Genomic DNA, 24,610 nt, shown 5'->3' with positions numbered 1-24,610 from the left:
ACCATACATTATTCAAGCACTGACTTCAGCCTGTGTCGGCACCAAGTCAAAGGAAACGAATAATAGAAGCATGATCAAAGGAGAGGCTAATTATAGACCGCGGGAAAATAAAATAAAAAGCGGTGATAAAAGAGAAACAATGGTAATCTGAAATCAATCCTCGAGTGGATCGAGTGCATTACACCTAGTATCACGAGCTCAATGCACCTTTCTCGTTCAAATTATTTTTAACCGGCTGTACGCGCTCAGACCTCGTTGGAGTAGACCAGCCCAGTCGTTTCCGTGTTAGCCTGAGCAAATGGACATTAGAGTTCAGGGTTACCATGTGTTGAATATCGTAATAAGAACTTATTCGTCTCTCGGCAGGCTAGTGAACTCCCTCATCGACGATCCGAGCACTTATCAAGCCTACCGCCTATCCTATAACCGTTTCAGTGAATCGATTCGATAACTAGTGGCCACTTAGGCGAAAGGATTATCACCTGGAAATTACCATGAATTTTACGTTTGTTAAATATCGTTGTAGAGAAGGAACAATTTTTTATTTGATATTTAATTTCTGTTGAGCTTACAATTTAAGTCATATTAAATTTATAACAAATTTAGGAATTGGAATTATCAGGAATTTTCAGCGGACAAAATTAAACATTTTTATTGACAACACCTATTGCAATAAAAACAGTATCTCGGGGAAATATTATTTTTCCACGTAGTGACATTTCGACAGATCGAACGTGCTATCGAATTAACTGTCAACCTCGTGACGCAACGCCTCCTGTTTGGATACAAAAGCACAAATAGTGTCAGCGCGGACGAAACTTTTCGATCTCAAAAATTCCTATCTCCCGACGTCGATCTTATCCGTTGCCCATTCTTAGTTGCCAGCTGACCCATTGGCCACCCTTGACCACTGTCGACCACCCCCACCACAATCACCCTATTTATATAATATACCCCAATTTACTTATTTACTTCACTTAACTAGTGAATTGAGTTATTCTTTCGGTTAGTCTTTTCTGTTCCATTTTTTAAATGTTGATCAATCGTAATTTCCTAGAAAAATGATAGAATCACATTTAGGAAAAGTTCACACTTGTACGCGTTATTTTCCTGCTCCACATAGTACATTTATATACCGTTATTTATATTATTTATATGCCATTATATAGTACATGTTTTCATTTATAATAATACAATTAACACAAGCACCAAAAATACAAAAAAGAAAATAATACTTTAGTGCTATAATTTATTACCAAAACGTGCCTGGGCTGATCTAAGTATGTTTACGAAGTCAATCGCTGGTTTTAAGGCGTATGATGTAACTATGTTTACAGAAATCTGGCTCAATGCTACCATTTCATCACCAGAGTCTAGTCTCTGGCCGATGCATTTGCAATACACGTTGTAGAACATGCTTCGATAAGAGTGACTATAAGTCTACCGACTTCAGGACTCTTACAACTCTATTTCCTTTATCGTTATTTCTTCCTCTGGTCCGTTGACTTTCTTTAAAATAAACGACCGGTCCTCGTGTGACCTCGAGTAGGTATCACTTGAATGCTACTCTCTTGTAACTTTGAACATTTCTGTTTAGCTAACTGCACTGTGCGATCCTGAAAGGCACGAAACTGCCTGTTGACCTGAAGTTTTGCTTCAACGGAGAAGTGCTACTGGATTCAGTTGCCGAAAGAGTGGTTTCAAGTTTCATACCACTCGAGTATATCACGAGTAGTTCACTATATCGCCTTCGCCGATTGCAGTGGAACATGCTCGTGTATGGCCCGTCCCTCTGTCCACCTTTATATGTATTTTATTCCTGAATTCTTCGACCAAGTCGTACATGGTCACGCTTGCAACTTTATTCGCATTCCGTATATGAAAGAAGAACGAAACGCAAGGAAACACGAATAGAAAATTCATACAAAATGTTTAAGTCAACATATAAATTAAGAAACGTGTCCAAGTGTACGTGTATTACCGTGGACAATACTGTAATCAAATAATAATTCTCGAAGGAAGCTAATGTTGCTGACGATACTAAGAGTTTAAAACAATATGAATAAATATTAATCATTGAATCAAATGATAATTCACAGATACAATAAATGAAGTGGCATTTTGAATAGTTTGAAGTTGGGCCTAAATCCTTATATATTATAGAGCAAAAAAATTGAAATTTCTCTTCGAAAAAATAATCGATTCAACTATTGGAATGCTTGAAACGTATCGGTTTTTGAAAACAAAAATTGCGTGGAACAGGTATGCATCAATCAACAAAGTAATCGAGGGATTGAGGTCGTAGAAGTTGTTTCATTGTCCCGAAAATTCAGAGTTCTCATCGAACATGTGCACTTCTAGCGTCTTACTGCCTTGTCCTCAATAGTGATTGACGTATCATAAAATCGCGACAGAAGTGATTCGCGTTACGCATAATTAAAAATAGTCCGCACGAGGCCAGCGGCTTGATCTCATCGTCCCGTTGGTAATAGTTTCACAAAGATACGACGAATAGTATAAAAAAATAGAATTAATAGAAACGGGGGTCGCAGTGCTAATTACGTGAAATATTGTACACATATATAATTCATGTTAACACGAGCATCGATCAAATCTTCGTGATTGCAGTTTCGTGGAGATTTATGCGATTTATCGCGCGTACCTAGTTAGTCTAATCTGCGTCGGACGTTTAGGAAGCTTTGAACCGTTTGCTGCATAATGATTAGCACGCGAGACCAAGGAGCGTGTCGAGAAGGAGAAAGGATAGCCACTTGCCCTTTCGACGGAACGAGTCGGTGCTGGTCAGTGACGTATCCGTGGAATGTTTACAGGTGTATGTTGAATCGATTTTAGAACCTATTTGGAGATGATAATAAATAATAATTGAGAAAAAATATATGTTACTCATATATTAAAAGAACGTGCGCTCTTTCTTTCTCGTGATTCTCTTGTTTTCTCTCGTTGCGCGAGAATGAAGTTAAGACTGGACTAAGGATAGAATAAGGATAGTTTTTAAGGATAGATTAAAGTTAGATTAAGTAAAAGTTGGAAGGAGATGTAAATGGAAGTGGGGGTCATGCAACCCCTTGGGGAGCATTAAATAAATACGAACATAATCCAGAAATTACATAAACAGTATTTCAGATGTACATAGTGTCATTACATGTATTTCTTTTGCAGACAATTCTTCTTGGACTATTTCTTCGGTCTCGTTGATACAAGTATTTATTCTTTTTAGTATATCCCAAGTCTCTAACAATTCTGAAACTACTGAAATATCTGAAAATTTCTTTTTCCATTGTACAATAAAATCAAATTTCCCCGAACAGCTGAGGAGTTTATTAAAATGTTAGCTTGTTTATGTTGGAATCGTCGAAAAGAAAGTGTAGAAAGAACGCAAGACGACCACGTCCGTGGATTTCATTCTTAACTAGGAAACTAGATTATCTGTAATAGGCCTTGGCACCTTGAAACTGTGTCAGTCGAACGAAGACGGGTGAGGGTTAGTGTCAGATCGAACGTTTTACTCCGAATGGGCCAACGTACAGACGATTATTTCCTCTACTTCCAGCGGCATGACAAATTTGTTATATTCTTGGAAACTTATACTGGCTGGTTGCCAATCTGCCGCTAACGACTTTTCTTCCAGATATGATCTACCTTCCAAATTCAACCACTCTTCTAAACTGCACTTCAGGCTGGCCTCTACCCTATTTCAACGCGAGTTTGCTTTCTTTTCCATTTGGCAAAAAATATGCTTCGCCGTTTGAATTGAATATTCTTTGTCTTTTTATCAGAGTTGCAATGTATTCTTAACAGAGGCCTGGTAAGTCTATATTTATTTCTCCAATATTGCATACAGTATTATAACGAATAACAGTGTATATATTATTTAAATATAAACATGTATCATTGGGGATTAGATTTTCGGGATTTTCATAACGACATAAAGGAACATTGTGTTACACATATAGTAATACAGCCTCTTACCAATTGTTCGCCATGCATGCTCTTTATTAAAGAACAGCAACATAGTTTGTAATTATTAGATATTATTAGGCATTCTAAATTTTTTTAGAAAATAATTGTAAACATACGACTTTAATTGTATCTGGTATCTAATGTCATTCAACCCTGTTGAATGACAACCTGATTTAGGAAGGAACGATAGAGTTGCACATGCACAGTTCTCCTTTTTCCGTCCGATCACTGTGATGTTATAAAAGACGTAATTGTTACAAAGGTCTCCTATGCATATCGATTTCCATTAGGTCTTTGTTCTAGGGTGTATCGGTTCTAATTGCGAGCTAAATTTCTATTAGGTTTTTATGCGCTCGCTAATTCCTATAATTCGTCGGATAATTTCAGTCAAATTCCAAAAAAGTTGAATAAAAAACTAAAAGTCTTTTATAATGTGGGTTTACTTTTTTTAATTATAGGAGCAAATTTCATGCAATATGCAGAATCTCTTTCCTTGAATATAATATTTATTAATTCAACATTTCCATCTTATTCCGAGCTATCTTTGAGGACAAATTAAATACATAATTCATTAGTTATTAGAGATTAAGTATGAATTATGTATTTAAGAACTTATACCTTATTAGAGATTAAGTATGAATTATCTATTTCATTTATTCTCGAAGGGGACCTGATTCACGATGGGTCGTTGAATGAATAATTAATTACGTTTGTGAAACGAAATTTTACTACGCATTTCTTGCAACTAAAAAAAGGATAACCTACGAGTAAATCTCGACCTGATCATACTGCTTACCAAATTAAAAGTTAGTTTCTCATTTTAAGTTTTGAATTTGTATTCGATAACTGTTGCATTATAAATATTTGTTTTTAAACCTAATTAATGGTTATATTTTGAACGAAAAAATGCTTCTACAAAAAAAACGAAAAGTATCAATCGCAACAGGTCCTCAGGCGTGTTTGCTCCATTTGAAATTGCAAGTATCCTTTATGGATACCTAATTATATGGCGAACTTGTTAATATTCATCTTAAACAACTGAATAATATTGTGCTAACGCATAAAGGGAACAGGTGAAAAGCCCCATCATACTACTTAGATCACACGAACCACTTTTTACGTGTTGCAACGCTTAGGCAGCCTATCTCTTTGTTTGGAGGATAAAAAGCGTACGGCCACGGATTTACGCTTTGTGCCTTTTAAATGCAAATTTAAATATGTACATTTCTGAGCTTTCCAATAAAATCGCTTTTCTTTCGTGCGTTTGTGCCATAGTTTTCAGAATATTTACATTTGAACATTGATCGAGGCCACAATGTTTCCATATGACTTTTCTTCTGACACGATTAGATTAATTTAATTTTTAATGACATTTTTTTAGAACTGTATCTTGAAAATCAATAGTAATTTGGTCGAAACGACGCTTGAGAATTATGAAAAATTCAGAATCAATGAATCTCCTATTAATTAGTGGTACAAGAAAATATATCAACTCATTTATCAAAAAGCAAAATGAAAGGTAAAAAACTTACAAACATACTCTTCAATTATATTTCTGCTTGCTTGAAAGAAATATAGATCCCATTTGAAGAAACTCAAATTATCTTGGAAATCGTATTCCCCCGAAACTCTTATTTCCTCCGCCCGTACACTCTTTCCTCAATAAGTGAATCATAATAAAGTCCACTAGAGACATTCGAGATAACCAAAAAAAGTGAACTCCCTCTATATACATTTTATACCTTTCATATATTTTACATAACCCTACGACACAAGCCGGAATTCTTCAGAACATAAAGTGCTTCGTCGAGTGAACGGTTGGTCACATGAAATTTCTATTTTTTTTTTCTTTTTTTTTTTTTTTAAGAGTCAGAGCGCTTGACCCAAATCGTTTGTAACCGCGAGGATAGGAAGATAGAGATAAAGACAAAGGCTGCGGGAAAATAAAACAGAATCAGAGACCGGGCAGGAAGAGGCGGAATTACACAGAAAGCGATTGTCGACGTTATAGTTATAGTAGTAAACCACTTCCGCCGTGAGGATTGTTGTGATGTTCGGCTACCGAAATTAACTTCCTTGCTTGGCTAACGCAATCGTGTCACTTGACAATAGCGAATTGGCTTGCCGGGAAATACATAATATTTAACGTTATACAATCTACGAGAGCCGTTTATTAATTTATGTACTTCGTAACGGAGGAAATAATTTAAACCTTTTATATGTATCTATGAAGTTAAATCATCTTTTTTAATATGGAAATATGTTGTCCACGATTAGTGATTGAATATGAATAATTTTTATGTAGCAAAAGTTTAATAGAATTTAAACAGAATGGAAATTTAATTGTGTTATTTACAGAAATATTATACATTTCATTTAATATTGGTTCTAATTGTATTATTCACAAATTCCAGCGATGACTCGAATAATATGCTTGAAACGTCGATAAACGCTCGCTTTCAAACAGAGTGATTATTGACGTTTACGTAATAAAACTCGAAGGTGATGTTTATCATCACAAATCACGAAAATGACTGATTATGTAGTCTCGAAACGTAGTGAATGTACTGTTTGTTATCGAGACTGAACTATCGGGTCTTTGTTTACTTTAATCTTCATTTGGTTACGCAGCCCAATTTCGCAAGGATCCATCGTCGATAAAACCGTGGTCAAGAGCCACGGGCACGCTTGTTTGTTTTCGTTCTCTTTTTAGCGTTGCGGTGAGGTCTCGCGTGCTGAGTTCCCTGCAGATATTGCGAATCGTTACTATCGTAGTCTGCCCGTGTTCGAGGCAGACAGTCGACAATGCGAGCGTGAGTTCGTTAGCACTGTTGCAAATCATCGTTGCAGATTTCACTGCTGTGAGTGCTTCGTGCCTGAGTGTCGGCGTCAAAATCCGATACGCGGAGTATTCTCCTTGCCAGATCACACTAGAATCCAATCAGAAACGCAATCTGTCTCGCGACGACATGCTCATCTGCATAATGGTATATTGGAATCATTGGAGGCACTTCTGGAGTCTCGAGGGACGTTTTTATATTATTTGGACTTCATGTGAAATTAAATTTATTTTCGGTCATTCAAAACGATGTGCTAACTTATTGTATTATTTTTATTACGTTACAACAAGGAATTTAAAAATAGAACCACAATTTATTTGAGGTTATTATTAGGTCGATTTTATATTGGAAATCAAATATATTGTTTAGTGAGTTGACAGAGCAATGTTCTACCATATTATTTTTAATTTCTACCATTTGTATTATATCATAAATAAAGAATCTAAGAATAGAATGTTTGATATGTCTATAGTGTTCCCATGTTCCCATGTGAATAGTATTATTTATAGTAAACTGGATAATTTTATATTGGACTCAGCGTACATCGCAGTAAGTGTGAAAATGACGAATATGTTTCTAAGCGTTTCATAGCTGAGATAGCATTTACGAAGACCGCAATTTATTCTATCATCGAGTGGGCGGATATCTACACACGCATAGGCAAACTAATGGAAACAGCGGGGGGCTTCGGAGTCTCTATGGAGAAACCTTTCTTGAAAGATGATAACTTGCCAAAAATACATTTGGTTTCATCCATTATCGACCTGGAGATCGTGAGTCATTCTTACTTGGTACTATTAATCAGGATCAGAACAAACTCAAACACTTGCTACTGAAGGAATATTAAAGAGCAACATCAAACATTTATTATTTAACAAGCGGAAGCATTTCGTAAAATACTTACTCTAGAATTTGAAGAAAACGTATTTTATTTGAATAAAGATTTACAGTTTCATTGAGTCGTAGCAATCAATTACAATGAACTTTTGACGAAAAAGAAATATAAAAATACAACAATCATTAGGAGTCGAGCATAAAGGATCCAGTGTTTCTAAACGCTGCAAACCGCCTCGAAAATAGAGCACAAATATGTTTATGAACCAATAAATATTTTGGATTGTCCTCCAAAACTAACAAATTCATATCATTCGACTCCCAAACCTAAACCAAGCACATTTCTTGGCCGTGAGGCTGAATTTAATTAACAAATACACATATTCCTGTTTCTGGTGCGCGGATACTCCGAAATTTGAATTTTCGCGTCGCGCGACAAATTTCGTAACGCTCTTGGAAATGTTCGAACGTGTTCGACCGTCCGCGAGACGTGAATGCGTGGCGAGTAAACAAAAATTGTGTTTGCATATCGAAAAGGAAGAGTTTCCAGGTCCGTGTTTATACAAACTTGTGCCAGCTACCGGGACGAACCGAATACGCTCCCGAAAGTTTGGCCACGCGTTTCAGTCGCACCCTGTATATCTATTTTCTGCTCTTATTTTCTTCTTAGCTATAAGTTTAGACACGGGTGTGCGTTAGCACTTCGGTAAGAGCGAAGATTCCACAGAGCCGTCCTAGTCACTCCGAGTGACTCACCGCGGTCCAGTTGGGACGTAACCAATAGCGAAGGTGATATCGAAAGTAATCTCTGCCAGGGATTGGAAACAGTTATAATATCGATTTCGTTCTTGAAATGATTTTGAAGGACCCGGTATTCCAAATAGATACGAATAATTAGCGAAATTAATGAATACATGCAATGTCTGCAAAGAATTTTAAACTTGTGATTCAGGTATCACTTGTTTGAACAAAAATGTTGACATTGTTTTAGACCATTGTTGTTCAAGTTAGGAGAGAGTTAGTCGAATACGTGTAATTGTTGGCGCCAATTCTGATGCGTTATTGATCGCGAGCGCCTTTGTTTCGATCATGTCTTTTTCTTCAATAGTGATTAAAACAATTTCTGCTATTTACATTCTTTACTCTTGTGTATATCGAAGATGAATATTAATCTTTTAGCACAGTCTTCTTTCTTACAATTTCATAAACTTTATATTTGAAACAATTCTTGAATTCTATACTTGATGCAATAACTCCAAGAAATCTGATGTATACTCTTGACCTGCTCTCAATTCTTGATAATAAAACTTCAAAGAACAGGGAAAGTAGCTAAATGTTTACAGTTACTTGCACATCAAAATTTATGTAAACGAAACTGTGGATCACTATGTCTATTTTATAAACACTGTTAAATAATCATTTTTGTTTTTTTATTTCCTTGAATACTTCCTATGAAATTTATTTAAATTTGCCGTGATTGGTGTTCGAAGTGCGATTAGGATGTTGAACGCAGAAACACAGTCTGCGAAGGTGGCCCGTATCAACGCTAGCGTGACACTGTCATTTCATTGCCGATAGATTTTCAGGGCTTATTTTCGCGTTTATTCCTATTAATAGTTAAGTAAGAAAAACTCGGTCGAATCTGGCGTCGGCGTGAAACGCCGAAAACTTGGGAGTATGCCATCGCGGGATGTAAAACTTCTTGCCTGGCAACGAGTCATCCTTCTACTTTTTGCCACTTAAAATATTGTTAGGACGTTTTAATTCTTAGTATCCTTATATTGGCTGATTCGGGGTACCTTCGAGACTCGAAGGAAGCATACCGTTTGCCTCATTATTGCTGGCTAGGTAAAATTTCCTTAATCATCTGGAAATTACCCAACAGCGTTAAGATAACGATGCACTTCGTTAGGGATTCTTTAGGATGTTTTACCTACGCTTTGTCGTATATATTTGGCTCGTAACTTACTCTGAAGACGAATTACTTAATCCTATACTGCATGGTGAATTTCTCTGCATATTTTCTTCTGTGGACTCATCTAATAACATGTTCAGGCACTTATTATTTATATATCATATTAATTCATTCTTGTACAATTCTGGAACATTCGTGTAAGGCAAAAAAAATGACGAAGTAGAGGATTAAATACTTGATGATTTTTTATATGTAGAGTATGCTATGAGAAATAAGTTATTGGTATAAATGAAATCATTTTTAAAGAAATATAAAGATAAATCTCAAAATCTTTTATGTATCAAGGGGAAAGAATAGCCAGCCTAAAATATTCGTTTAATTTCGTTCGATATACTAGTGGATTTTAACTATTGAAATATGGCCGACACACGACTGCCAATATAAGAATTTTAACATTTTCTCGTCGACATCGATCGGAAACGTTTGATAGCGTTGCCTAGACACTTCGACTGCATGCATGTATATATGTATCTGACGATACGAAAATAGCGAGGGCAACTCGTGATGAGTCTCCTCGAGACCAACGCTAATTCGCACGCTAAAATAAGAACAGCGATCTTTATTTATAGTGAGTTACGATAGGTCAGATTGTCGGTTTTGGGGCAAATGGTACGACGCCTCGATGCACCGAAAACTATTACAGATTCGTCGAAACGATGAACGATGAAATCACAAGCATTTCGCCTGCAATTAAATGCGGAGCGTCACCTCCGTTTCTGCATCCACAAATGAGTTATTTCTGAGCACGCTCGAGCATTTATTCTTGCATTCTGCGGCTACGGTTATCGCGCTCGACTACATCATTCGATACGATTGCGCCTGTTTCGCGTGATTCAACGTCGATCGATGTTTTCGACGATCAGAAATAGTTTGGAGAAAGGTGTTCGAGGATAAACGGGGAAATAATCTTTACCTTCGTAATGTTTCAGTGAAAACAAAAATTAGTCTTCAGAGAAAGAAACGGAAATTAATTTATCGAACAGATGAAGTTTCGGTCAGATATTATGGTTGACGTCTGGTCAAACCTTAAGCAGTAGAAGTGTAGCAATAATAATAAGAATTTCGTAAACATTGCTGTTTGGCTACTTAAGTGAAAGTCAATATTCATTTTATTTAGGTGGCATTAATTATAGAAAATAATCCATTTACTATCTTTTTACATTTTTTAGACACATATCAATACTTGTTACAAATGAGATTATTCTTCATCTATAAATGCTAAGAATTCATGTAATTCAAGTCTGATAAATTTCAAGTTCGTTCAAGGGTTTCGAACGACCTCACGAGTCATCCTTGATTTAGCGTACATGTCAGCCGTTGGATTGACGTTCAGCCTTTCATTGCCTAATCGTTCGAGGCTGATCCTCCTTGCACATTCTCTTACAAAATTTAAACTTCCTCTAATGAAAAATCAATACGTATAAAAGGACAAGTTGGCCGAGTATGGATTCGCCAGGTGAGGATATGTTTAGGTCGTTTGAATCAGGTGAGCTAAATGTTACTAATATTTGCTTTGAAGTTAAAGTTATAAAATTGCGATTGTATAATTCTAATATTAATATATATGTAATGTATATTACATGATATATTCTACTATATATAATGTATAATTTTATTGTATATTATTATTGTACAATATACTAAGAAATGTCAGATATTAAGATTTACCTTGTAAAATTCACCTGCAAAACAATATAATAAATCTATCCAAAGCAAAAACGTAGCAAATGCTTAGGTTAAACTAGCCAGTGGTACACCAATACGATAGAAGATTAGAAGAGAGCTCAGAATCCTTCGAAATCCACGCTCGGCCTTGACGGCACGTAATGAAGAAAAAGTTGCTCATGTACGTGAAAAAATCTATCCTGATCGTCGTTTAATCATTCGAGGGATTGCTGACGAGGTAAACGTCTCCTCCGGGTCGTGTCGAACAATTCTAACCGAGGATTCTGGCATGATGCCCTTTTAATCCAGAGATTCTTCATTTAGCAAATATAATTTTCAATTTTCTTCGAAGAAATCATTTCTTTCTAAACAATCTTCTTTCCTATTTTCTTATTTTCCAAAAAATTTCGTTCAATTATCTAATCTCGACTTACGATACACGCGACGTTTTCAAAGAATTTCATATTCACCTAACGAAACGAAAATTCTGTCTAACCGTGCCGAAAACGTTTCTTCATGGAAGAATTATGTGCACGAATGATTTCAGGATCCCACGGCATTCTCCGCTCAGCCGTTGTCCTTTCGAAGGAGCAATTGGTTGGAAAAGCTTCCGGCAATGAAGAAGGATGAGCCACGAATGGTGGTGATAACCCAGTAACCTACATCTTTGTTGCCATGCTCCAGGCTGGAGTCTTTGGATGCTGCTAGCGTTGGAGGTGAATCTGGCGATAATACCAGCCCGTTTTCCAGAAAAGGACGAACTTGTTATTGTTCAGATTACTTGGAATCAGTGCCGGCCGAAATAATACATTTAATATTTTGGGAAATTGCAATATTTACTTAACGTTAGTTTTAATTAAACTTATAGTTTAAGCAAAGTACCTGGGGTTCTGTTTATTCAAATTTATCATTATTAGGAACGTTTATGCGAAAGAATATTTTAAGAGAATAAAGATTCAATAATGAGACTTAACACATTCGCAACCGGTAGATATTTTACGTTTCTAATACCGAGTATTGACGAAAATAATAAAATTCTCAATGTTGAAATATGTAGTGTATAAAATAAAAAGATTTTCATAAAGTGACGTGGATCCACGACAGCGGTCGCGAATGTGTTAAAACAAAAAATAGAAATAAATCAAGTATCTATATAATAATAATAATTATTATTATTATAGATATATTGCTCGATAACAATGATTATTAGATAATTTTAACACAGAATTGAAAGTGAGCACGTTTCTCATTACAAAATTGGTCACCTTATTCAAGTACGTAATTCTCCGAGCCAACTAAGAATGAAAATTTATTTCGCCCATTATTTGAAATGTTAATGAACGGGTTAATTAACGGGTAGCCCACGTGCTTACTTCGAAGCTACCGACACAATCAGGCGGACCGTTTCACACAACGTGTAGCGGTAATATTCAAAATTTAAAGTGCCGCTACTTGGAATAGTGCCAACCACCGAAATCGATCGATAGTTAAAGTACACTAGCCATGCTTCTTCATTTATTTATGCTACTTATACTATAACGTTCCCAGAGACGGTTCTATAACCGAGAACTCGCATAATGTGTATGCACTCGATACGCTGACGTTCACGTTCGACACATTCTCCCTATTTTTACTACCATTCGAATAAAAATGCAAGATCGATACAATTTTCTTCTCGTTGTTTAACAGACAAGAATAAAAGAAAAGGCAAATGAAACGAAGATGGCGTTTTAGTCGATAAGGATTTGAAGATTATAAAAGCTGTCTATCGAGTAATGAAAATGTATTAATAAATAATGGAGTCTGGTATTATTTCAAGGATATATTTATGTATTCATGCTGCATGTCTAATAAAGGTCACAGATATAACGGTTTGGTATTTATTGTATTTATCAATTTTGTACATGTATAAAAGAGAATTGTACGAAATTATGATTTATCCATGTAACGAATTACTTGAGAACAGTTGAAAACAAAAAACTCAACTATAAATACGTCGAAATACTGAATGAGGTAACACAATTTTCCGAAACTTCGGAAAATTCTAGCGCGAGGAGGTGGACTGAAAGAAGAAATGGTAATGCGTCGCTATGGCGACAGTCACGCTCAAGAAAATAGCGAGAACGCAAGAAAAGAAGACTCGTGCAAAGAAACAAGAAAGGGGAGAAAGAGTGGCCTTCTGAAGAGGCCTACATCTGCAGGCTATGTATGATATTAAAGACTCCTTTTCAAAACTCGTAGACATTCTGTATCGTACTTTGGTGTGTTCCAGTACTTTTTTTTTTTTTGCCAAGTTGAAATCACGCAGAGAGTCTTTCCGTGTGGTCGTTGAACGCCCACGTACGTTCCAACCTACCATTCATCAAAGCTGCGGTACATCAGCTTTTATGACAGCGCACTGATATCCAACGCGACCGAATTGTACGACAACTTGTACAACAACCCCACGTACCTTACGATTACTGGTTAAACAGTCGCATTAGCTATAGTTGTGTAACTTATCGAACGATAAATCGTTATGAGTCTGTCCCACATCAGATAGAGGGTAGTTAGTAGGCTAAAATATTTTATAATCCATCCACCTTCGTCTTTTGTCGTATAACAGGAGGATATATTTCAGAAATGGTTGGCATTAAAAATTTAAATATTAATGTAAATATTTTTGTACGGTTTGCAGAAAGCAATATTTCGTCGCCAAAGAATACTGAAACGATAAGGTTGACAGCGTTCAAATAAACTTTACGCTTCGAGGTTCCACGAATGATTACAGTTTTTATAAATGGCTTGGAATTAAGGGTTTACTTGGACGCGACTTCCACAGAATTTTTCTTCCCTTCATGTTCCACATAAACGTGTTCCGTATCCCTCCCCGTCAACGATTAACGTGAATGCTAATAAACTACAGTTGCGAAGGCGCGCCCACTGCCTTCAATTGGATTCAATGCAGAACCCTCTCTCGCAGCAAATGAAACGCGTATATAATCCAGCACAAATAGGCATGTATTATATACACACCGGTTTTGTCTTTGCAATACCATTATGAAGCCGTTCCCATTTATGACTTCCCTATGAAACCACCCAACTGTGTCTACCCCGGCACTCCGCGTTAAACCCAATTTCGAAAAAAGCTCGCGTCGGCCGAAATGCCACGTTTGCAATCTGCGCTACGCCTCGTACTTCATACAAACGATTTCGTTCCCCGGACCCGCAAGAAAGCAAAAGAAGAATCAACCTCGTCGACTCGCTCGAGGAATCTCCATCGAACTTCGTCGAATTTAATTAAATCTCAAACTAATAAGCCGTTCGAGCAATCTATTAAAAATTGTCGACTCGTAATTTGGCTACTCGACAGAAATTAATGTAAAAATAAACGGAAGATTAAATTTACAAGTTTTTCTTCATTATTAATAGAGGAAATAAATTTTGTGATTTATTAATAGTCAATTTCGTGACTGTAATATTTCAGCATTTGTATCAATTTTTGTTTGTATTGTGGTCATGGTCCATAAGCCAAAAAGTCAATTAAAAAAAGTGCGAAGTTGTTAAATGAATGATTCGCTATTTCCGTGGCATGATTGATGATCTAACCCATAAATTGATGTTTACAAAGTGGATTACGTAAACATGTATTCCTACACGTGACGGAATACTTTGAAATTGATGAAACAATTGACGATCTTCTTACAAGGCGCACGTTTTCGCATTCACTTTACTTAAAGTGACTCCGTCAAGTGATGAAACACTCGAGGCACTTAAGATGAAAAGAAACGGCGTTCGACTATACACGCAAATATCGCAAATATCAGCCTGTAAACAATTGAAATTAAATCAATACAATCGTACTTGAATCACAAAACGTCCAGTTCGAATTTATTGGAAATCGATTTGTCACTTCGACGTGTACGGAGAAACGAAATTATAATAAATCAGCGAACCAACAAGTAGTGTTTCAGGCGAAAGTTTATACCGAGGAAAAAACGATTTTCTAAGACCTAATAGTCAACAGAAGAAAATATAACTAATACATATTATTAAATCAAAGAATATCTGACTAAAGACATACTAGCGAATAAGTATTCAGTATAGTATTGCCAATTTTAATATTTTAGTTATGCATGTTTTATCTGACATAGATAAATTATTTAAATTAGAAAAATCTTTTTTCTTCACCATCTGAATTGATTTAACTAATGATTGCACTCCTATTTCTGTTAAATTGCCCAAAATGGTACGGTTACCTGGTATCCCGTCTCTGGCCCTAATTTGGTTTAGCACGGTAATCGAACCGTCTTCTGCTGCGCCTGCAATTAGGTCATAAGCACAGTCGAAACGTTAGTCGTTAGCTAACGTCGCTTTGTAACGGTATGCGACAACTTTACGTGTACCGAGTCACCGGATTTCCCATTCCCCTCCACTCTTCCTTCGACAAACTGATTGACTTCTCACGTATTTTCCTGCGAATCAGCTGTTGCATCGCTACAATGGGTTCATTGGATCTACATAACGCTCTATTATAATAATAAATCCAATCAATGAAACGGTGATTAAATAAACGAGCCATTTGTACCTTCGTGTTTTCCATCTTCATTAATACTCGTTATTAGAATTTTTATTGGTGATTATAATGTGAGTTCTGTGCAATACCGTTGTTCGATTTATTTATATATTTTTGCTTTGGATATTTTGCGAAGCACGATAATGATGTCTTCACAAAGATATTAATTTAAAGAGAAGAAAGGAAAATATGATTGCAACCGCACGGAAAGTGAGTCGTTAAAACCGCTTTCCTCTCCTGCCCCCTTGGGAACATGTAATTATTCTCACGATAATGACCAGGCAGAAAGATCGTATACATAGCGATGAATGAACTGCGTTTCGAGAAATATGTATACAATAGGTTTGTTATTGCACTTGTCGTGTATTGTCTGCAAACCGTTACGAACCCCTTCACGCCAAATTATGAGAGGTTACTAACCTTCGCTCAACCCCTTCATGCCCGAACGTGGATGAAAGGATCATTATTCATTTCCATAATCAAATAAAAATTGATTCCTTCCACTGCGGTTATAATTAATTATATGGATTGAAAGGGAATATATTCTTTGGACACTCAGAGCATTCTATCCATTTTAAAATTTGAAAAACAAATTGAAAATACATTCAGGAATTAATCAACCTCAGATTTCAGTCTTCTCTATAAAACGAAATTACAAATAATTATTCTAGATTATAATTTTATATGCTGAATACCTGAGCCACAGTATAAACCAGTATTGAATTTAATTTTCCAACTCGCAAGCATTCATTGCAATTTTATTTTGCATGCGTGTATCGGTGTGCTCGTAAAACATTCTTCTTCTAAATTTGTTAAAAATTCTTTGCAATAACACGAACAACGAACAGCAGTCGTCGCGTAATTTGAGGACTACGCGCAGGGGACGCATGTGTGATGCAGTCGAGAATCGATAAAGTCCTTCGTCGATGCAACAGTGTAAAAATACATTCGCGCGACAATGCATGTTCAAGGCGACATGGCATTGAATTAACGACATTACGTGATGCCCTTATCACACCGTCGCTGACTACTTACGCGAGAAATGAATCGGTAAATTAAAAAAAAAAAGAAAGAGAGACCAAGATTGTCTTCTTCTCTATTTTATTAATCACACAACATGAATCAATCGAGACTTTTAATGTTAAATACTCGTGAGTTGTATTATAAAATACTGTGTTCATTAAATAGTATACTGTATATCTACATTAGCGTACGATGTATTGTAAAATGTTATTATTATTATGCAGAAAAAGAAAGTAACTGGGTTAAATTCGACAGTAGCGCTTTAAACAATCGCACCACATTTTGGCTCGTTCATGTTACGATCTACATATATTTGTTTGCTTTCGTGTAAAATACTATAATAAAAAAGTCGCTATTGTTATTATTAATATTCGTGTTAGTATTTCTATATAAAATCCGTCTTATTAATTATGTGGGCGAAATAAGTATATACAGTGGGTAAAGAAGGGTGACGCACATAAATCTAGACGTAAATATACGTACAAAATTGAGAATAAAGTTTTTAAAATGAGCATTTGTGTCGGAAGAAGTCGATTTTGAAAATGCATCGAGTATGCGTGAGTTTCGGAACGATTTCAATAATATGTCTGACCATTACTATCTATTTCTACTAGTATCGATGTCTGTAAATATTGAAGGTGGTATATTACCTGTATAGCGTCTATCTTACTACCTTTTAATCAATTGAGACTAATTAATAGCGATAACATCATCGTCAATGTTTGCAAACGCCAACACAAGTGGAAATAACGAGCTATGGTCAGACACGAGTAGAATTGGAAAGTAATGAGCAGACGCAGTAAATGGAATCAGTAAAAGGAAGAAATATTTGCAGAAAATGAAGACGGCGAAGATTAATGTCTGGGTTCTGAAATTAATTGGTGTACTCTAGAGCGTATATTTCAATCATTTTTACCTAATGACAAATAATATTGTATAATTAAAGTGTGTTGTGAAAAAACTAACTGAAAATTCTTTCCACAACAATGTATCAATGAATACAAACAGTTCACTCGAAAAATATTTACCTACTACCAAATTGTGAGATTTCGATTGTTTATATTTCCTACACAAAACAATTTTGATAATAATCTGGAATTGAGTATTCGAGGCTAAACTGAATAAAGTACGACTTTTTTTTTTATAACTAGATAAAACTTAACGCGAGAAGTAAGACGCGCGTCACCTACTTTAAAGGACGATACAGCTGTTCGTTCAAGCAGTTGCAGCTACAGGGAAATCGCAGTTGGATTAGATTAGAGGGAAACCTGCACCGTTCTTTGCAAGACACGTTGCCATTACATAAATGTTACCTACTTTCACAGCACAGAAAGTATGTTGAAAGAACCATTGAAACTTATTCAGAAACGTACAGTATACGTCATTAAATATCTCAAATTTACTTAAACTTGGCAATATACTTTAACATTTATTTATTATAGATTGAAACATATATTATTCCAAGTAATAATACTTCCATAGACTCTATACTGCTGATTTGAAAGATCATCTCTTCAGTCACTTCGACAAAGAATAGCACTCAAATAATTATAAAAATGGGACTCGCTATCATTTGGAGAATAATGCATGTTGAACAGCTGCATCTGTACTTTATGCAAAGAGAACAAGGACTCATTCATAATGGCTGTCTTCCACAAGTAACATTCTATACACGGTTATTATAAATTTATGTTGCTAATCAGAATTATCTGAATTCAATATTATTCACCAATGATGCTCAATTTACCAACAATAAAATATAAATAAAAATAAACTCGAAAAAAAAAGAACAATTTTTGTCCATTTAAAATCAGTCTAGTGTTGGACAGGAATGAGCGGCGACCGTTTATTCGGATTACTTTTTCCAACTGAGACATTAGCCGGCGGATACAATGCCAACTTTTTAAGAAACGAGTTCAATGAATTGTTGGAAAACGTCCCACTCGAAATTGTGCGTCGTATGTGATTTCTAAATAAATGGATCGGACGTTAGAGAGCTACCATCTTGGCTATCTTGATCCCTCCGATTTAAATCCGATGGATTTCTGGGCTTACCGGAGGTTTATGATCTACAGTACAGGTAGACAACGTTAAGCTGCTCTGATAATGTCTCGAAAAAGGTCTGGGTTACCACGTGGACGTTTCAAGCGTCCGAAGGTCAATGAGAAGACGTTTAGAAGCTTGTATTGAAGCCAAAGGCGATCGCTTCGGAGCATTTTCTTCGAGGCAAGGCTTCTATGAGGTCTCCGTGTTAGCTCGGTGCGTAACAAGAATTATTGAAATATAAAAATGCTCACCACTCAAGAATAAGGTCAAACAGGATGAATGTCCATGCGAATTATTTATATATAGGAACTTGGCAATGCCAAATGCAAGCATAAATTTATATTAAATGCTTCGACTGTTAGAATGTAAACTAACTACAGTTACAGTCCAACTGTAATAAGGTACGATACATTATTATAACTAATGTGGACATAATTACTCGAGTCAAGGTATTATGAATACATTTACTTTCTGGATCTTGTTTATTGTATACTTTTGAATTCATGCTATTGTAGGGATAACACTTTAACACTAAGAATAGACATGATAAATATAAAAATAAAGGTTTACTCGAATGTCCTAGCTGTTAGGATGACTTATGGGAGTTGAATCCAATAGAGTGTCCCAGTAGCCTGAAGGCCTTCAAGCTGAAACCTTCTGTTTAACAGCAAAACAAGCAAGAAGAGTTCCAAATACTGGAAGCAGACCTTGCCAGCTTAGTTAACCAAAGTTCTCTTGGTTCGGTTGGTTAGTGGGTTTCATGATCCTCTGTATCTGGCGAGCCCCAAGTTCGTTGTTTCCTTCTGTTTTGTCCTGAAGTAATGTCTATGCCGCATATAAATCGGTCCAGTTTATAAGTTCACTTAGGAATTAAGGATTTTCACAACTAATTTTCATTCCATTTTATGCGAACAGTCTAAAAAATTTTCTTTTCTCCGTATGAAAATGTAAAGACCGAAGCTTTGGAGCCTTAAATATTAATTTATTTTAAACGTTTCTTTACTTGAGTCATCTCCAGTATTTGCAAATAAATGATTTTCCAGAATTTTCAGTGGCCCATCTGTACGCTGAGTTTCGTGAAAATCGAAGGCTATCGATTGGATGGCGGGTCTTGTTAGACGAAAAGTAGGCAATAACTTCGCTGCCCTCGCAGTTACGTTGCGAACAATCCTAAACAGGATCGTTAAGGAAAGTTTTGACGATGTAACGAGTTCAGGAAATGTAACAGAAAGTGTAGCCTCGTGTAAAAGTTCCTAATGTCAAATTTATTCGAATTGCACGGCGTCGTTTCACCTAGAAACACAATTTTTAGCAGAAAACGCGTATATGCACTATCGAATTGGGACAAACTGAAGAAATTAACTACGAGCATAAAAATAACGCAAGCTCAAGCAAGTGTACACGTCACGTGAACGGGGGTATTTTAAATTCAAAAGTAGACTGTCCTAGATTCTGCTACGCTAATATCTCTAACAATCAATAAAAAAAAATGGAATACATCTAACTCGAATTGAGTGAATTTAGAAACAATCAATGGAGTTGTTGAGCTGAATTGTGCGCATGTTTAATTAAACTGTTATTCTCATCGTTAATTGGACTAATGACTAATGACACGGTTGTTACCGTGATCCGTTCATTATAAAAGTGATGTAAGTCCATTTATCTTCATTTCGAGGTGTGAAAGGTCCTCCATTTTAATCGACACGTTGATAAGCTCTAATTAGTTCGCTGTGCACTTCAGGCAGCCATTGCAAGGAAAATATGGTTTTAATAATCACCAATGAATTTAAGTAATTTCCAAAAATGAAGATTTGTATTGCACTTACTAAAAATATTCAACATTAATTTCAACGGTCGTATTCAACTTATTGGAAATTTTATATTTAAATTTATTCCTTCGAAAGTGTTTCGATTTTAAAATAAAATATTCAGTATAAGTTCAGCAACTACGGTGGACGTTCTAATACTGCCAACGAGTTTCTTCTGATAAACTCGCCAACAAGTAGGACTCAGTGCGGTAGAGCGTTATCGCGGTAAGGGATCCAACGGTTGTTCACGCAGAATGTCGTGCACACTGCTTTTACCGAGATTCAGTTGGTCAGCAATCATTTGAACGTGCTCCATATTTCTTTCCAGTCGAGATGTGGAACAGCAGCCTTCTCGTAAATCATCTTCGATGTTGTCATTGTCCTTCGGATCCCTTTCCCGATTCGTAAACAGATTTATGCAATATCTTGACAATTTCTACGTTCCCCAAGTTTGGTCAATAATTTTATGTTAATTCTTCGCTAAGGAATTAAGGAGCTAGTGCATAGAAACATTTTCTTCTAGTCCGTTTAACGGTAGGTAAAATCATCTTGGGTATAACGATGGTCGAGATAAGGAGGACTAAACGAACAGGTTTCTTCTTGATTAATGTATATTAAAAACGTACCATTTTAATTATAATTATAATTTCGACCGACACTACAAACCAGAAAAAGATACATTTTTACTGGGGTTCCAAATAAAACTAAAATATTAATGGTTTTTATTCTGGAAGAACATTAAACTTGACAACGTCATTTTCATTGGTCCTGGAGCAATCTAGAAATACAATATTTTCATTCCAATAAAAATTACGTCTATTTTATTATTAAAGACTGATACTCTTCCAAAATTAACTCTTCAGTGTTCAGCCCTAATTTACAATATATTTAAAAATCTTCTATAATATATTCCTTTAAAATAATATTTGTTCATACATCCAAGAGGTAGTATTTTTCCTGTAGGATGAGAAATATTTAGCCTAATAAGCTTCAAGATAGAGAGAGGCTGAACACACCCTGCGAGAACACGCACTGCGTAGAAACTGCACCCTACTTCAGTCGACGACGTGTCTGGTTCCACGAACGAAAACTGGGTCACCAGCTACGTAATACTTGGCGAAGGAAATACAGTGAGGTTAAAAAAACGCTAGGGGGCAAAGACGGTAGTGTCCTTGAGCGTAGGGTGTCAACAATTCAGGGACGAATTGGTACCGATCCCCGTTGAACGCACCATAACCTACAGGCCATTTAATTTCTCGCTCATAAACCTCTACGCATAGTTGAAAACGAATAAAGATGATTTAACGCGTAGACAGCTATGCCATCCATCTAAATTATTTAATCACATGTTACATCGCTTCGTGGCATTGCTAATGGCATAACTCGAAAAATGAAATTTTATAGAATATGCATTCTAATATTGGAATACTTCTAACGAACGAATCGAAAGTATTTTCATTATTCTCTAACTAACAAACGTATAAAATAATGATTAGTCGAAATATTTTCAGTGTTTAGGAGTATTACTATATAATACAATCTCGAAAATGGTCCAATTTAGACAATCCTCCCTTATCGATCGCGAGTACTATCTTGCATGATAAAGAACCTATGCAATTTATTTTTTGCGATGAAACTAAAATTATTATCTTTTTATGGGTGCTACTATCGAAGTCAAGAAGCACCGTTTGATAAAGGAGTAAGAGTTTCATTACTATTTTTAACGGATACATAGTATATGATAGTTTATTAATATTTCTGGTAGGATAGAAAAAAAGATGAATTTTATTACTTTATTATCGTAAAGTCTGAGTAAATATGTTTGGCAAAAGTACAATGTACATTTGTATCAAAATAGAATTTTGACGTGTTTTTGAAATAGACCTTCCAGATAAAATGCAAAAAAGAGGAAACGTTTTAATCTGTATTATTTTATTATGCGCTCTAGAAAGTGTAAATAAATACGTTTCGGAGAAGCGCTTTATCGATTGATATCCAATAGAGCAAAAAATATTCCTTTATTTTTAGAACAATGTATGTAAGTTCAAAGACGCGACCACGTTCTTCTAGTAAATAAACATACATTTTTATTATGTCGCACGGATAAATAAATTTCAATTTCAGTATGTGTGATACCAATATTTCTGTTATTTAACTTCATTTTTTTACGAACAAAGCTACGTAACAAAACCGATCAGTGTTTGAAGGTGTATCATATTTTTTAAATATTCTATTTTGAGAGTATGGATAGAAAAAATTTCAATAAAAAACAACAAAGGTGATTCTAATCCTCTATCGAATATGGCTCTCGGATCAACAGACAGCTTTTCAGTAGGGAAAAACACATTTGGCTGCTTGTTCCCAGTAAGTAAGGGTATCGCTTAACAAACCTCTTGAGTGTGTCTCAAGTACCTCACTATATTTGTTTCATAAACTATACGATACTCGTACCAAAGGACTCGTTCTCCATTTGTGAATTTGGATGATTTCTTATAACTGAATCAAACGACAAATTCACCGGAGCTAACGATGTATAATAAAATTATTAATCTATTAACACAATCTTCCTTCAAACGCATAATGAGAAAATGAAGCTAACAATGAGATGGAACAGAGAAACGAACGAATTATAAAAAGTAAGAAATGAAATATGCATTTAATGAAAAGACTATGAATATAAATAACAGCATATAACGTAGCAGAGATAATAAAAGGATATAAATAAAAATTATTAGGAACAAAGTTCGTCTTACACGTTTACTGTAATTGGATTTTCTGTGAAATGCTTAGTTTCCAATGTTCAATGGGCTGAAACATTATTCGCTCGACTCGAATGAACAGAAAACAAATGAGAATCAATCATTGCTGTGAAAAATGGCTCCAACTATTAATCTTTTTCAAAACACTGTTATCGATGAATACACGCCAAAGAAAAAGTAATTTGTACATTTCAAACCCGTTGGTTGTAGTTGTTGCACATATCCAAAAGTACAAAAACAAATTAATCTGGATTACAGAAGTGAAGAAAACACGAATTATATAGCTTCGTCCCTTTTTTAGTTTATGGTAGTTTCAGAAAACTGTTCGTCGAGAACTTTAAACAGAATAAGAGGTAAGTAATATTTGCGAAATTCTGAGAGACAAAAGTGTAGCGTTAAATGTTGTAGGCCGACGAGATAACTTAAGATAATGTTGATTGGAAGTTGGAAGGATGACGTGGCGACATGAAAGCTTGCAGAACAAGCGTACGAGAGTTGTATGTAGCACATAATAGAAATTCTGTGCAATAAATTGCTGTGCCAAGCATGTACGTTAAAGACTATGAAGGGAGGTATAGAGTAGAGGTTCTTAACCTTTTTAAGCTCACGGCACACTTTTACAAGATTTTTAATGTGCTTGCCCTCACGGCACAGCTTAGAAAAGGAACCCTGACACGGGTCTTAATCATGAACGTAATTATCATAACGTAATTATGGTGACATAATAACAAAATTTCACGCTTGTTTAATATAAACAATACATATTTTAGTAGCATTTAACAAATACATCAATATTTTAAATTGGAGTCATTTTTCAAGGCTGTCTTAAAAGGTAAGTTACTGAAATTTTAAGCTAGAAAAGTATTTGATGCAACAATAATTAACATGGAATTATAGTTACGTAGCACATATGAATAATTAAAAGTGTGAAAATAATAGCAATTCTATCTAGCTCTTGTCAATCATTTCAAACCTAAATTTTAAGTAAATTGTTACTGAAAATAATGATATTGTTATAAATCATGAGAACTAAGAGGCTAATTTTCACCTTCTATACACAAAAGCTTCTTTTTCCAATTTTGCTTTTTATTACCTCGTCAGAGAAACATTTCACTGTACTTGGG

General features: G+C 35.5%; 1 protein-coding gene across 49 annotated transcripts in view; it reads right to left on the bottom strand.

The window, feature by feature from the left end:
* LOC128886338 (calcium-activated potassium channel slowpoke) overlaps window positions 1-24,610 on the bottom strand; it is a 113,157-nt gene that overhangs the window by 83,893 nt on the left and 4,654 nt on the right. The window lies entirely within an intron of this gene.

This window comes from Hylaeus anthracinus, unplaced genomic scaffold (genome assembly GCF_026225885.1).
Source record: "Hylaeus anthracinus isolate JK02 unplaced genomic scaffold, UHH_iyHylAnth1.0_haploid 11982, whole genome shotgun sequence".
Lineage (NCBI taxonomy): Eukaryota > Metazoa > Arthropoda > Insecta > Hymenoptera > Colletidae > Hylaeus > Hylaeus anthracinus.
The sequence above is the reverse complement of the archived record's forward strand: the minus strand, read 5'-3'. Positions and strand labels throughout refer to the sequence as shown.